Here is a 14,561-nt window from a genome sequence, read left to right as displayed (position 1 = left end):
CTTCTTTGGGGGTTTGTTATTTTTCAGTCAGTCTCTCTCTCTCTCTCTCTCTCTCTCTCTCTCTCTCTCTCTCTCTCTCTCTCTCTCTGATTTGAACTCAGGACCCTACACATTAGGCAAGTGCCCTACTACCCAGCTATATCCCTAAACCCCCTTTCATTTTTTATTTGAGACAGGGTCTCTGCAAGTTGCCCAAGCAGGTCTTAGGTACCACTGCCTGGGCGGCCAGCCTCCAGCAACGCAGGGCTCAGAGGGAATCCACTGTGCACTGTGACTTTTATCTGAGGTGGTAAGGGAAGCAGACACATTCTCTTGATGATTTTCTTCTGACCTTTCCTTTATTCTTCTTTTGTTTCAGATTCTGTATTTTCTATTGTGTAGTCTCTAGTCTCTGTTCTTATCTCTACCCAGAAACGTCCCTTCTGTCTTTCTTAATAGTTTCCTTCCAACTCTTGATGTTTTCCTCCTAATTCTCTCCTTCTTGATGTTTTCCTTCTAACTCCTAATTTTATCTTTATTCTTGATGTTTCCCTTCTCCTTTCCCTAACTCTATCTTTATTTTTTTCCCTTACAGCTTATGTCCCCCAGCAAAATCCTCCAGGCAACATAAAAGTTACAATGTTTGTCAAACATTACAAAGTTACATTCTGTTTGTCAAGTGATTGATTTCAAGGAATAAAAGTTTAAAACCAGCATGTTTTTCCTGTCCCTACATGATTAAACATTTTACACATTTCAGGTGAAAAACAAATTATCCCAAGAAATCATGTACATTCATACCCGAGCAATTTGTTAAAGATCAATGGTGTGAGCAAACACGGTGTTCTTTTACTGGCAGGCTGTGTTTCATGGTTACAAAGAAAGGAGCAATCACTTTACTACTTGTTTTGAAAGGTAATCTTATAAGAAATCTTAAATAAATCACAAACCTAAACTTTTATACATGAAAAAGAACCAGTCAGCTCTACTTTGAATCTTCAGGGTGCACACCCTCTCATCAATAGATTTTATATCAGGAGATGAGGACATGAGTGAGCACAAGGAATTAATCATCACCTTTGGTCATCGATCCACCGGAGAAAGAAAGACAAGTCAGCTAATAATAATTGGGCTGCTTCGTCCTTGTTTCCTGACTTCAATGAGCTCTTCATTCAACTGTGTCTTTCCAAAACTTTAGGTTGTCTTCTTGGTTATTTTACCTCAAAGATAGCAGACAAAACATCTTACTCTAACCTTAAATCATTTTTAAGGCTTTGCTTCAGCTATAATGTACTTCAGAACCTGTGAAAACATTTCCCAACATTAAGATTAGAAGAATTTAAGCTAGCTGGGCTACTGGGGCTCAACTGTTTTCCTTAAATCATTAGCGAAAACCCAGTCTATAGGGCTCTTCCGGTGTGAGAGAGCTTGTTTATGTTTTATCATCAAAACTCTATTTATTTCAGCCTTCCCAAGTGCTAAGATCACAGGGACGTGTTGCTATTTATCTCTGACGAGCCTAAAGAACATCTCAGTGTCTGTGGGTCACTGGAGCAGGGACAGGCAGGGATGCGGACACAGGCCCAACAGGATGCTTGTTTGATCCCTATGCCAGACACTAGATGGCGCCATCTCCCTTCACTTCTAGCTCACCACCCAGGTTTTCTCTGAGTTCATCAACTATTGTTGCTAAAAGGCTAGATTAATTAGTCCCCGAGGTCTTCAAAATATCTGAATTTCACCATTTGGAGACTGGGGATATAGCTTGGTGGTAGATCATTAATCCCCAGCATTAGAGACAAAAAGACTGACTTTACTATTTTAAAAAATGCATTAGGTTAAGTTTTTCAGGTGATACGTAAAAACACTAAAATTGCACATATTTCCAGGCGAACTTTATCCCTCTATTTTCTCATTATCAAGTAGAGCAATTTTGTGACGTGTGCCCTTTTGTAGAATCTTACCTCACAGTAGAGAAAGCTTGGTTTTCTTGTTAACACTACGTAGTTCTCAAGAAAATGGATACATTCCTTGTTGTGGAATATTATTTTAACTGTGTAAGGGTGTGTAACATTTGTGTAAAGTTGTGCAACATTTGTGTAAAGGTGTGTAACATTTGTTTCTGCTGCTTTTCCTAACAATGCAAAGATGTGTTACATTTGTTTGGTTAAATAAGATTAACCTGGGACCAGGAGGCTGAATCAGCGACTAGCTGCCAGGAAGCAGGGGGGAGGAACTAAGTGTAGCTAGGGTTCTTAAGTGGGGGCTGAGCAGAAGGATGACCCTTATTTTTCAGGAGACATGAGCAAGGAGAGGTGGCTAGCTATTTGCCACGGAGGGTCTTGGGCGAACTCTAAATGTCTCTTCCACTCTAAGTCTGAAAGTCCAAACCAACCTTCAGCACGGAAGGGCTTGGGTTTTAACCGAGGGGAGAAGGGGAGAAGGCCGTGAATGTGCAAAGCAACTTCTTTGCCATGTCTGCGTTTTCCAGTTCCCTCCTCTGTCCAGCTCTGGAGATGAGGAGGGGGCTCTCAGGGCAGCAGTTCAGTTACCGAGGGAGCTTTTCATGACCTCTGGTTGGATGGGGAAACGGATTCCCGGGTGATTTCAACAGAAGAGTAAGGAGAACATGGAAAGCTCATTCAGAACACACACTTTGTCATCAGATCCAGGACCATGATGAGACAGGGATAAGGGGTTAAGCCCTGGTCAGCATCTCCCCTCTCTATTCTGCCTTATATGAAATTGGCTTTATCCTTGGGTTACACCAAGCAGCCCTGATTCTTGCTTGCAGCCCAGGAGTGAGGATCTCCATGCATGACAAATGGCTGTGTAATTCTAGAATCTGCATCCCCATACACATTACTTAGGGAAAAGCCCTGGTCTCTGCTAGCCCAGACTGCTGTGAGATAAATAGGCTGATTTTCCCCAAAGCCCCAGATACATCTCCTGGTTGCTGTCTCTGATTCGATTAGTGCCAGTGTTTAAAGGGCACAGTAGGAGTGACAGCTGGTTTAAAACCATTAATTTCTCCTCTTGGGACTTGGGATAAATTCCATCCCACCCAAGTCAAATTGCCTCTGGAAACTTCAGGTCTCATTGCGAGGAGGGGCATAGATACAGGCTTCCAAACAGCCGTGGACAGTAGTCTTGGACAGTAGCCATGGACAGTATGTCACATGTTAAAGCAGCCACCAGATGGGCTGGGAGTACATCTCAGAGGCTGAGCATTTGCCTGGAATACAAACAGCCTTGCATTTAAGCCTCAGTCTTGCAAACAAAATTTTTTTTTCTTAAAGGAGCAAAAACCATTTTGTGGCTACAGATTGGTGTGCTAGACACGATGGGCAGAGAAATGTCTGTCTCTCCTGTGATTTTCTTTTTTACAGCTAAGAGGTCGTGATAAGTAGAGAGGAAAGATCTGGGCTCCTGTTCTTGACCTGGAAGGGAAGTGGGTGTGGTGTTTGTAGATAGATGACTGAAGTCCACGTTCAAATAAATGGTGAGTCTAATTAGTTCTTTGGAAGAGAACTACTCACTGCCTTTGCCCCCTTGCCTCTCTGAGTCCACAGCCTGCCCCTCCAAATTCTTTGGCTTCTGTTTGCATCCAGCCTGATCCTGATGGGCTTTGCCCCTGATACTCACACTATTTTATTTATTTATCTGTTTATTTTGGTTTTTCCAGACAAGTTTTCTACAAAACTTTGGAGCCTGTCCAGGAACTCACTCTGTAGACCAGGCAGGCCTTGAACTCACAGAGATCCACCTGCCTCTGCCTCCCAGATCCTGGGATTAAAGGCAGTAACCATCACTGCCCAACCATTCACACTCTTAAAAATGGTTAATCGAATCATGTGTGCTTTAAAAGGACCACCTGGGATTTCAAGGAATGGAGCAGTGTCCTGAGTCTGCAGCGCCAGAGAAGACTGGAAACAGAAGGAAATGGGCCAAGCAGCCAGCAGCCTGCAGACACAGCCCCCAGCTTCTCTGTCTCCTCTCACTTGGTAGCCCCCTGAGTCTGCACTGGGCATCCAGCCAGACAAGAGCAGTTAGAATAAGCAGTTCCTGCATTGTAGTGGAGCAAAAATAGTTACTAATGGTCCAACTAATGGTCCAACTTTCAATTCTATGTAACAATTATCTAAATTATTCTATTATTAATAAAAATGTGAGGGTCAGATATGGGGTTAAAACCTGATTGATCAGAGAGGCAGCAGAGAAGTAACCAGTGGCCACCTCTCTTTCCCTTCCTCCATCCATATGCCTGCCAATATTTCTACTCGCCCCCACTAGTTCCTGTGTCTCTCTATGTCCTGGGTCCTTGAAAACCTCTATGGCTGATTCTGGTCACCGATAGCTGGTTCCACCCTATGATTCAAGGTAAACTTTATTGGCAGTCTTGGAAGTATCAGAGTATGATCAACATATCCCACAGCCTTTCCTCCTTTTTGTCTAAATAAAAGGGAAGGTTTTAACTCTAACACAGTAAAACTATATCCAGTAAGAACAACTATATGGTAAGAATTACTTTCACGATGTCCAGTCAATTTGTATTTGGCAAATTCAGAGAAAATATTCCATTATTTACCCTACCTTGGTGAGTCAAAGTTTTGTACCTAATTAATTTTCTATCCTAACTTGTATTACCCAACCCAAAACTATCCTTTTAGACCTCAAAACATTTTCTTAGATAAACACCTTTAGTTTTTACGTCTCTCAGCCTTAAACACTTTACACCTCTTTTGTGAATTTCTTTTTTTTTAATTTAGTAACAAGGAAAACTGTAACTATCTAGTCTTCAACCCCATCAGAAACCTAGAAGGATATAATATTACCTGAGTAACAGGAAGTACAGAGCAAACAACTATGCTATAGAAACTATAGAAATGACAGAGACATCTGGCTGCCTGGGCAGTCACCAAAGCTCTCTCAGCAACATTGGGGCATCCATCTTCAGCCTACAGGTTTAGAATATTTAATAGCCTATTTTGTAAGCCCAGAATTTTAAAGGACTGTCCTACCTTGTCTTGGCAAAGTTTTTTTTTAAATATTTGTTTATTTATTATGTATACAATATTCTGTCTGTGTATATGCCTGCAAGCCAGAAGAGGGCACCAGACCTCATTACAGATGGTTGTGAGCCACCATGTGGTTGCTGGGAATTGAACTCAGCAACCTTTGGAAGAGCAGTCAGTGCTCTTAACCTCTGAGCCATCTCTCCAGCCCCCAGCAAAGTTTGTTAATCACCTTCTTTTGAGTTCTGCTTGTCTAATTTGGACAGCATGCTGTCATCAGTCAAGGCAGGGACAGTTTCTTACCCAGTGGCTAACTTTGCCACAATGAAAGTAAACTCCATATGGAGGTTCTCCAATGCCCATTATCTTTTTTAAGTAAATTGGTACTGCCATGAGCAGATGTATCTCACTGTCATGAAAAGTGTTAGGTTATTAAAACATTTTAGATGCCGTATTTTGTAGGTCTCGGTTGAAAACCATCTGTCTATTTAAAATATATCTATGTTTGACCTTGAAAACATACCTAACATGACTGTAAGTTTGATTGTTATAGATGATTAACTATTATCTTGCCTTTCTTTATTATCCTTAATAGTTTTCAAGGACTAAAATTTTATACTATATTTTAAATTGAGCTGCATAGATACAATATCTTAAACAAGAAATAGAAACATATACTACAGTATAGCAAAATAATGTTAAATTTGTATTAATATATAAAATACCTTAAACCAAAGTAGGAATATATATAGTATATATGTATCAAATATACAAAAATCCATACCAATGTAAAATATTTGATGCTAGCAGTTCCTTTTTAGTTTGAAAGTTGATTCAACAATACCCTTCATCCTGTCATTTCTATATCCTCCCTTTTTCTTTTCAGAAGAAGATCCCTAAATCTAATTTTCTCTGCTTAATTTCTTCCCTGACCATGACCAATAACAACTTGTAACCACCCCCTCCCCCAAACAATGACAAATATCCACAGAATGGCCAAAAACCTCCCACCCCACCTCTTGGGAATGTGGGTATCATGTTTTTAAAATTACTTTCTGTTGTCTGGGGGCAATGGCACCTTTAGGTGACCCTGAAAAAAAACTGAGATAAAGACAAAGTCCTGAGAGAGCTAGCTGCTGTCCAATCTCAGTGGGATGAGAGAGGGCAAGGCTTACCTGAAGTCCTGGCTGGATTAGTCTATGATGCTGAACCATCTGAGCTAACCACCTGGAGATTGTTCTGACCGGCTTGTAGTCCAAAGCATCTTTGGGAGGTGTTTGTTAGCTTAGCAGCGTTACCACAATCCAGGTGGTAACAATGTGTAACATTGTGGTAACAAAATGTCATTGTGGGGCCCCATCATCCTTTTGGAGTCTTCAGCAGTCACTGTTAGGAATGGTCACAGTTCACTGAAGAAAACTTAAACATTTTCAATGTTATATGCAGCAGATCCTGAAGAGGTTACAGAACCACAATCTATTAAAGACACCCGAGGTATACGGCTTAATTCTTGTTATCTGCTCACACTCAAGCCTGAAACCATATACAGGAAGCTAGATAAAGCCTATTTCTAGACTTAGTTAGTACTCTATATGGCCATTAATATCATGACGAAAAGTTCAAATATATATATGGTAACCTTATAAATTTAGAGATAATATTTATACCTTAAGAAAAGCTTTAAAGACTCACGAATAAAACCAAAGGATTATGACATTAGTGGCAATAGAATAGTACCTAAATCTTGGTTTTTCTTCTGTCCCATATCAGGTGACTCTTCTGACATGAGACAGAGATTTTGGGTTTTCTTTATTCCATCATGCTTGGGATTAGAGAAGGAGAGAGCCACGCTTCAACAAAGTCAGCTTTGATTTTTAATTAAATTGGGACTGCAAGACCATGTGACTTATGTCTGCGGAAAACGACAGAAACAAATATTTGGGAAGATTTATGAAATTTTATCCCGTTGGAAGTATGCTCACTACTAGACAACTTTACTCTTTTTCTTGGGACATTTTTCATGATGATTCGTCCTTTTTCTTCTGATGTCTCATTTGTCCAGTGCTCTTTAGATGCTTTTATTTTCCTAGAAAGACAAAAGCAAAACTCTGCCTCAGCCCTAACCTTTGGAAAATTTTTTTTCAGATCATCTCTGATCAAATGAAAGGCATTTGTTAGTTTTATAAGTTAGTTTAGATTTGAGCTCCTACTGGCTTTCAGTTGGCGTAAGTAACTGCCTACAAATCTTCAAGTTGACATGTGTATCGTTTTATTCACTCAGGATAATGTCCAGAATTAGAATGGCTGGGTCATGTGGTATGATACACAGACGGCTTCACACCTTCCCTTCATGGTGACAGCAAGCATGATGAGACAACCCCCACAGTCGTAATCTCTCACAAGGCAAATGGAAAACGGTCTGAGGGGCCTAAGCTCGTGGTGCCTGAAACACAAAAGGCAGCCATGTACATATGAAGCATGGGTGTACTGACATGTTTTCTGTGGCTGTATCAATCTATTTGAGGCTGAGTGCCTTATAGAGCAGGGAAGTGCACACGGCTCCATCCATGTGGGATGAAGCTCTGGCCCCCAGGTGTATAGACAGCCATTGTTGAACTGCCTAGCCCATGTTACCTGAGAAAATAAAATAAAAAAAAAAACCTTTGTAATATAAACATGCATTCTCTCGGTTCTGTTCTTTAGAGAACCCTGACTAATATAATGGCTATTTTGTGTCATTACTTTGAAAATATTCTCTTGGCTTCTGTTTCACTATGGTATGGATTAGACACCAAAAGAAGAAAAAAGCCAGCTGTCATCCAGCTTTTCCCTTTTTTCTAGATGTCTAATCTGTGACTTTGAATGTTTTATTCCACATTATCCCTTTATTGCATGGTTTCACTTTAAACAGAACAGTGCAAACACTCCCTTGCTCTTCTGCATGCTTCATTCCAGCCTCCACAGTCTGTAGCCTCAGCCCCGGAAGTTGCCTTCCGGTTGACCCTTCCTGGTGTGTCTTACTTCCTTAACAGAAGCGTCCACGTGCCACTGGGTGAGTGTAAGCCTTTTAGCCATGTGCACAACAGAGCCAGAGGTCTTGAATGTCTACACCAAGACATCATCCATGGTTCACTATTACCCCCAGGAGGGATTCCCTCTGTTTCCAACATTCCTACCTGGGGCCAGGTGGTGCTGGGAAAACCCTTTTAAGCATCTGAAGCTGAATAAAAGAAATATGGAATGTATTTTACAGTCAAGTGTAAACTTGATTGATAAAAAGAGGTGAAGAGACAGTGTCGCTAGTCAGTGGTACCCACTGACTCCACCCAGGCTCCGGAGGTTCAGCCTGCATCCCCGAATATCGCTGTTTTCTTATCCCTGCTCTACCAACCAGTCCCTAGCACAGCCCTGAACTCGTATTTAAAAAGCAGCACCCCTGACATTATTCCTGGCACACCCAGAGCTGGGTCGCTGTTGTCAGGGCAACAGAGTGTCTGCAGGGAGCACCAGCTCTCCAGGGTTTCCAAGGCAACCACCCCGCAGAGTGGAAGCAGGTGCAGCGCCCTGAGTAAAGCCCTGGGGTGGAGCCAGCTGGGGTGAGGACCCTTGGGAGACCAAGAGGTGTGGCCGCTAGGCTGTGATGTGCTCTAAAACATTACTTTGGGTGGAATATTCGGCCTTAATGGTGCGCTTGCGAAACCGAACCGCTGATTCCTCCTTCTTCGGTGTATCCAGCTTGTCTCCAGGAGCCGCTTGCGCTTTGGAAATGGTCCAAGTGGATGAACTGCAGCGGAGCGTCCCCACACAGTAAGGTCCTGATGAACAGAGTCCTAGGAACAGACGAGGGAGTTGATGTGCGCCATTAAAACGTGAGGCGCAGTTGCATGGGCTTGTTGCGCATCGCGGGGTGCCCAAGACACCCCACCAAGGTCCAGGAGTCAAGTAGCAACCTGGCTGGAGGAAGCCGCATAAGGTTTTTTCCTTTTGAGATGCAGGTTAGCTCACAGTACTTGCCCCTGGTTTAGTTCATTCGCCTTGTTTCCTGAAAGAAATGCTGCCAAGTAAATAGGAAAGAAGCGAGGTTTCTGGAGGATTCTTTGGCATTTAACTTTGGCGTGGTAGGTCCCTGTGCAATCTTTTCTATGGCTGACGCTGGGAGACTGCGGTGTAAGGCGCCAACTTGGTCCCCCCCCCTCCGCCCGTCATCTGTGACTCCTGGGGGGAGGGGCGGGCTGTCTGACACAGTTATTAAACCTGGCAGCTGCGTTGGCGGCACCGAGGAGCATTTTGGGGGAGCTCGCGGAAAATAAGGGACTGCCAGCTGGCCGTCTGCTTGTCCTTCCTTTCTTGTTGCCTAAAAGGCGGCCGGCAGAGCTTCCTCGTGGTTTTGATTGGCGTTCGGTCACTTTGGCAAACACTTGAAAGGTGAGTATCTGACATCTCGGCGGTGGCAGGCGACAGGCTCGGAAAGCTTCCGGTTTCACGAAGGGAAGCCTGAGACGGCGACAGGAGAGGGGACCGGCTGCCGAGAAGGGGTGGAGATGCAGGGGGGTGGTGCGAGGGAGGGTACTCGCCACGCTCGTCACCACGCCTCGTCTGGAGGTGGCCGCAGCCCTGGCGATCTCGGGAGGGACTTGAGCTCGGAGTTGGGAGCACTTCGTCCGGATCGTTTCTACGTGTGGACTCAACGTAAAAGAAATTTGGGCCTAGGTAGCCGAGGTGCACAATCCTGGCCGGCTAGGACTGGGAAAGGCGAGACGTCATACTTTCAGGGTTGGTTCACAGCTATCAGACATAGTTTATGCTTTCCAGCCCGCGGGGACCTTTGCGCACTGCGCAGGGACTGCCGCGATCCTCCCTGAAGCCACCTAGCTGGGTGACATGCTCACTGCGCCTAAATCTGGGTCTTAGTAGGGTTTCAGAGTTCTGAGACTCTGTCAGGCTCCAAGCTGGCTTCTTCCCTTTCCAGCACATAGTGTTTGTTCTTACGGGGCGAGCATTTTTCGGAGACTAGAGACAAATGAAATGACCCCAAATCCCCTCCTTTCTTTTCAAACTGTGGATGTTGTAAAAGGGCTTGATGGGTTTTGTTTGATGTTGCCATTGCTTGTTAGAGGAAATCTCAGCGTTAGATTTGGTTTTCCTATTTAATTTGGGGCAAGATGTTCAACTTTACAGACCCGGCAACATGCAAGGCCTCTCTGCCGCCTGTGTATGTCTTGAGGAATCTGACTTTCCCCTGAAAAGTGGTCAGCACAGTCCAGTGGCTCCCAAATGCCATGTCCTGAGACTGGGCTGCCATTTGATGTTGCCATCTAGTTCTTGCCTGGCCTAGTCTCTGGCTATCTCTTAAGGTCTCTGTGAGAGGCTGGCTTCCCTGTGATTTCTTGAGTCCAGCTTACAGCATCCCGGAGTGTGGGCCATGGAGAACAAGGGCCTCCCTAGAAGGTGCCACAGATCCAAGACAGGTTGGGGATGCTAGCCATGACCCAGTTCTGGAACCTTCCAGGTCCACATCTATCTCCTCAGGCATAACCTAACCGGGATACAGAAAGCAATCTCCAGCTCACTTTAAGACACAGGCTAAGGTCTGGGCTGACCTTCCAATTCCATTTCACCTGGGGCAGCTTTTGTCAGCCTGACCTTTAAGGGTTGGTTTAATAAGAGCAAGCAGGACAGGAGGAGAAAGCAAACAAAATGGGGGTGGGGTAAGAAGAGGGAGTTAACACTCAGAAAAACAGCAACCAAATATGGCTTAGAAACTCAATTGATTAGAAATTAGTCTATATTTATATAGATATAGGATATACACGTGGGCCCTTTAATTTTATGTATGGGATTATGGTCCTGACCCCCAAAATCAGAGTTGGTATTTGGGGCTTGAATTTTCACTAAATCTTGATTTTCAATCCAATGGTATGGTTTCAGTTCCTTGTTAATAAAAATCGGATTATGTCTAAGTTAAAATGTTGTGGGATGCGGTCAGAGATGTTACATGTGACACAGAACCAGAGATAAGCCTGCCTACTGACCTCTGCAGTAGAATAAATGGGTGTTATTCCCAGAGTTCCTGCTCTTTAGAGGAAATGTGGAGGGATTAATGGGTATTGAGACTGGGGCAGCCAAAACAGTGGGGCAGAGAGCCAAAAACCAACCAACAAAAACCCAAGGCTGTTTCAGGGAGAAAAAGAGAAGTAACTTAACTACACCCAAATGGGGTCAGGGAGAAGGGAGCGAGGAAAACCAGATTTTGGTTGCATCTGACAAAGAGATTCTAAAATGGAGCTGTTCACCACCTAGGTGCAACGAGACGAAAATGAAGTGTCACCCACTGTTCATAGCCATTCTTAACCCTTTCAGGACCAGCTACTCTTAACCCTGGCTTCAGACCTTGGACATTTAAGAAATGACCTTCTGAAGCCCAGGTCATTTCCCAGCTCAGATTTTAACTCACTTGGCCTGAGCCCAGGGGTGGATCTGTTCTGGGAGCTCTCTGGGTAAAAATGAAATGAAAGGGATTGTGAGATGCCTGTTTGTGCCTCAAAAGGCCAGGCCTGTGGCTGCAGGGTCAGGCAAAGTGCTGAGATGGGGTTAACCATGGAGGACGAATTCAGGCTCCTGCTCTGCCAGAGGGAGCCAGGAGTCCAGCTTTCAATTTGTTAATATGAAACTGCCAGATCTTCAGAGATTGGCAACTGATTAAAATCTCTAAAAGTGCATTGTGCTTGCCAAACAAGATGCCCCTGCTAGAGCGGTCTTACAATCCAGACCAGGCAACCTCACCAGACCTTGCCTTTCCGGAAAAGGCCAGGGCACCGGGGTAGAGTGGGGTGGGCTATTTGTTGTCCTAGGACCTCTAGCTTCAGTCCTTGAAGTTTATGCTTTCTTTCTCTCTCTCTCTCTTTCTTTCTTTCTTTCTTTCTTGCTTTCTTGCTTTCTTGCTTTCTTTCCTTCCTTCCTTCCTTCTTTCTTCTTTCTTTCCTCCCTCCCTCCCTCTTTTCTCTTTCTTTCTTTCTTTCTTTCTTTCTTTCTTTCTTTTTTTCTTTGAGATAAGGAATACACTTCTTTGCCCACATTTTCTTCCTAGTGCTGCAGGCAGAACACAGGGCTTGGCACATGCTGGCCTTGTTCTCTGTGAAGGTCCGTAGTCTCCAGGCCTGTGATTTCTAGATTCTTGAAGTGAAGCACCCTTCTCTAGTTCCTCAGAGGTTTCTCTGGCTGTGACTCGAAGGAGGTTGGTCTGCACAAGCTGACCCCACCTGTCTCCTCCCGGACTTCAGACCCACAGGGTTCCCTGGATGCCTCCTGCAGAGGCGGACATGGTCAAGGGGACTGGGAAATGAAAGGACAGCCTCAGCGCTGCCATCTGTGATGTCTCATGGGTATGAAAACAGAGGTTGAATTATGTATGTAAGTAGTACTGGCAGTGACATACAATGTAGCCTCAGCTCACGTGTCTTAAATGTCCCTTCTCTAAGCCGCAGAAGCAATGAAATGTGTGTCTTCATCAGCACAGAGGAAGCGTCCAGTGTCACTGTTCACAGGTGAAATGTCTCTGCTGGGTGCAGAAACAGTTCAGGAGGCTTGCTACACTGTCTTGCTTGCATTCTCCCTTTCTCGTCCTTGGGCCAAGGCTCTTGTGTTTTTGACTTGGTTCAGCATTGTCTTTGACATATATTAACTATACATATTTATGGCATACAGTTTAGTGTTGTAGACCTATTTATCTTGTGTAACGATCTAGTCAGGGTAATTAGCATATTATGGTTTCAAGCACGAGTAGTTTCTCCGTGACAAGATCACTTGAAACCCTCTCTTTCTGGTTATTTTAAAACGCAACACATCTTGTTAAGTGGAGTCGCACTGCTGTGGGAACACCAGGATTTACTCCTCTCTTCTACATGAATTTTATGCCAGTGACGAAGCCCACGGTGTTCTCACCCCCGCCCCTGCCAGCCTCCGGGAACCAAGGGCTACGGTCTACCTCTGAGACATCAGGTCTTAGGCTGCGCAGATGAGCGAGGCCATCCAGGGCTGTTCTTTCTGTGCTCATCTTAGTCCCTCCATTCTGCAAAGGGCAGATTTCACTCTCTGATGCCCAGGTAACACCCCACTGTGCACGGGTGGTACGTTTTCTTCATCCGTTCATGTATTCATTGTTGAGCACTAGGGTTGATTCCCTATCTTGGTGACTCTGCAAAGTTTTGTAACGAGCATTTTTTTTTTTTTGGTCCATTTTACAATCAGATTTTTTGTTTCTTGTTGTTAAGATGCCGGAGCTCCCTTATACAGTCTGGATTCTAACCCCATGTCAGATGGAGAGCATGGGGCACAGGTGTCTCCTGGGCACGTTGATTTTATTTCCTTCCATACTTTATGATGGTAGAGCTTCTGGGTCACCCACAGTTTTGAGTTCGGTGTTTTGAGGACCCCTGGATGTTTTCCACCACAGCTACACCCATTTACTTTCACATCAACCATGTCCTCAGGTTCTGGTTTCTCACGGCCTCACCAGCATTGTGGCTTCTTGACTTTTTGATCACAGACATGTGAGCCCAGGTGAACTGATATCTTCTTGTCGTGTTGATTTAGATTCTCTAATGATCAATGCTGCTGAGAATTTTTTCCCCCGTTACACCTTGGCTATTAGTATGTCTCAGTGACCCAGATTTAACTGACCAGCCGTCTTGGTTATAACTACCACCTTGCTTGTCAGGTGGCTCCGTCGCCCAATTTAAACCCTCTCTCGGTGACTTTATCAAAAACTGCTCAGCTCTTTCCTGGAATTGGAGATCACCACATTCCACCCTGCCAGCCTCTGCCAGCTTGGACCAGTTCCCAAGGATGAGAGGGTGTTTGCTGGAGCACTGACGCTTGTTTGAGGTCTGCCAGTGCCCACTTCTAGCCACCAAGCACCTCAGGCTCTACCCAGAGTTCCTTTCTCTGTGTGCCTCTATCAAACACGAGACCATCCTGCAGAGTGTACGTGGGACCGGCCTTCCCTGGCACCCGCCTGTCTTCCTGTGATGGCCCAGGCTGCCTGTCAAGCGCCACTAACTGCCCTGCCCAGGCCCCCGGACGCAGACTTCTGGTCTTTGCTGGCTTGACAAGTTTCCTGTTGGGAACCTATTTATATAATCACCATGTAATTTTCCTAAAGGCAGTCTGTCTGGTTGCTTTCTATTCTAGACCATTCCTGTGGACTCTTACTGTTTTAACATGTTTGATAATGTACAAAAGGTTTACGTTAGGATTGAGGGGGGAGGAGGAGGAAGAAGAAGAGAAGCTAAGCTATTATTCTGAACTACTCATAGTAGCAGGAGAAAAATCATTAAAGGGAAATTTCACACTATTGTATGATATGCAACTGGGCATCCATGACTAATACAGGTGAGGCTGATATTAGGAGCTACAATTGTTTTTTAAAATAATGATCCCATCTTAATGTTATTTTGTTAATTGCTATCATTGTAATCACATCATTTATTTATTTGCTGCTCTGGAGATTAAATCCAGGGTCAGTGAGCTCCCACTGAGCTACATTCCAGTACCAACTTTTTAAAAAAA

General features: G+C 44.3%; 1 protein-coding gene and 1 long non-coding RNA gene across 4 annotated transcripts in view; one reads left to right on the top strand and one right to left on the bottom strand.

The window, feature by feature from the left end:
- Positions 1-14,561, top strand: part of Trim2 (tripartite motif containing 2) — a 265,724-nt gene that overhangs the window by 136,642 nt on the left and 114,521 nt on the right. The window contains exon 1 of one of the 3 annotated variants that reach the window (XM_075950766.1): positions 8,593-8,801. The exons of 1 other annotated variant lie outside the window; for it this stretch is intronic. The gene's annotated coding sequence lies outside the window, so the exon portion shown is untranslated. Of the gene's footprint in view, positions 1-8,592; positions 8,802-9,106; positions 9,420-14,561 lie in introns of those variants that run through there. One more of the 3 variants, XM_075950765.1, reaches the window with a different exon arrangement.
- Positions 8,672-9,386, bottom strand: LOC142836479 (uncharacterized). Its single transcript, XR_012908088.1, has 3 exons — positions 9,249-9,386; positions 8,945-9,036; positions 8,672-8,824 (listed from the first exon to the last, which is right to left on the bottom strand). It is a non-coding gene; the product is annotated as an uncharacterized LOC142836479 (long non-coding RNA).

The sequence above is a fragment of the Microtus pennsylvanicus genome, chromosome 16 (genome assembly GCF_037038515.1).
Source record: "Microtus pennsylvanicus isolate mMicPen1 chromosome 16, mMicPen1.hap1, whole genome shotgun sequence".
Taxonomy (NCBI): domain Eukaryota; kingdom Metazoa; phylum Chordata; class Mammalia; order Rodentia; family Cricetidae; genus Microtus; species Microtus pennsylvanicus.
This window is presented reverse-complemented; position numbering and strand designations above follow the sequence as displayed.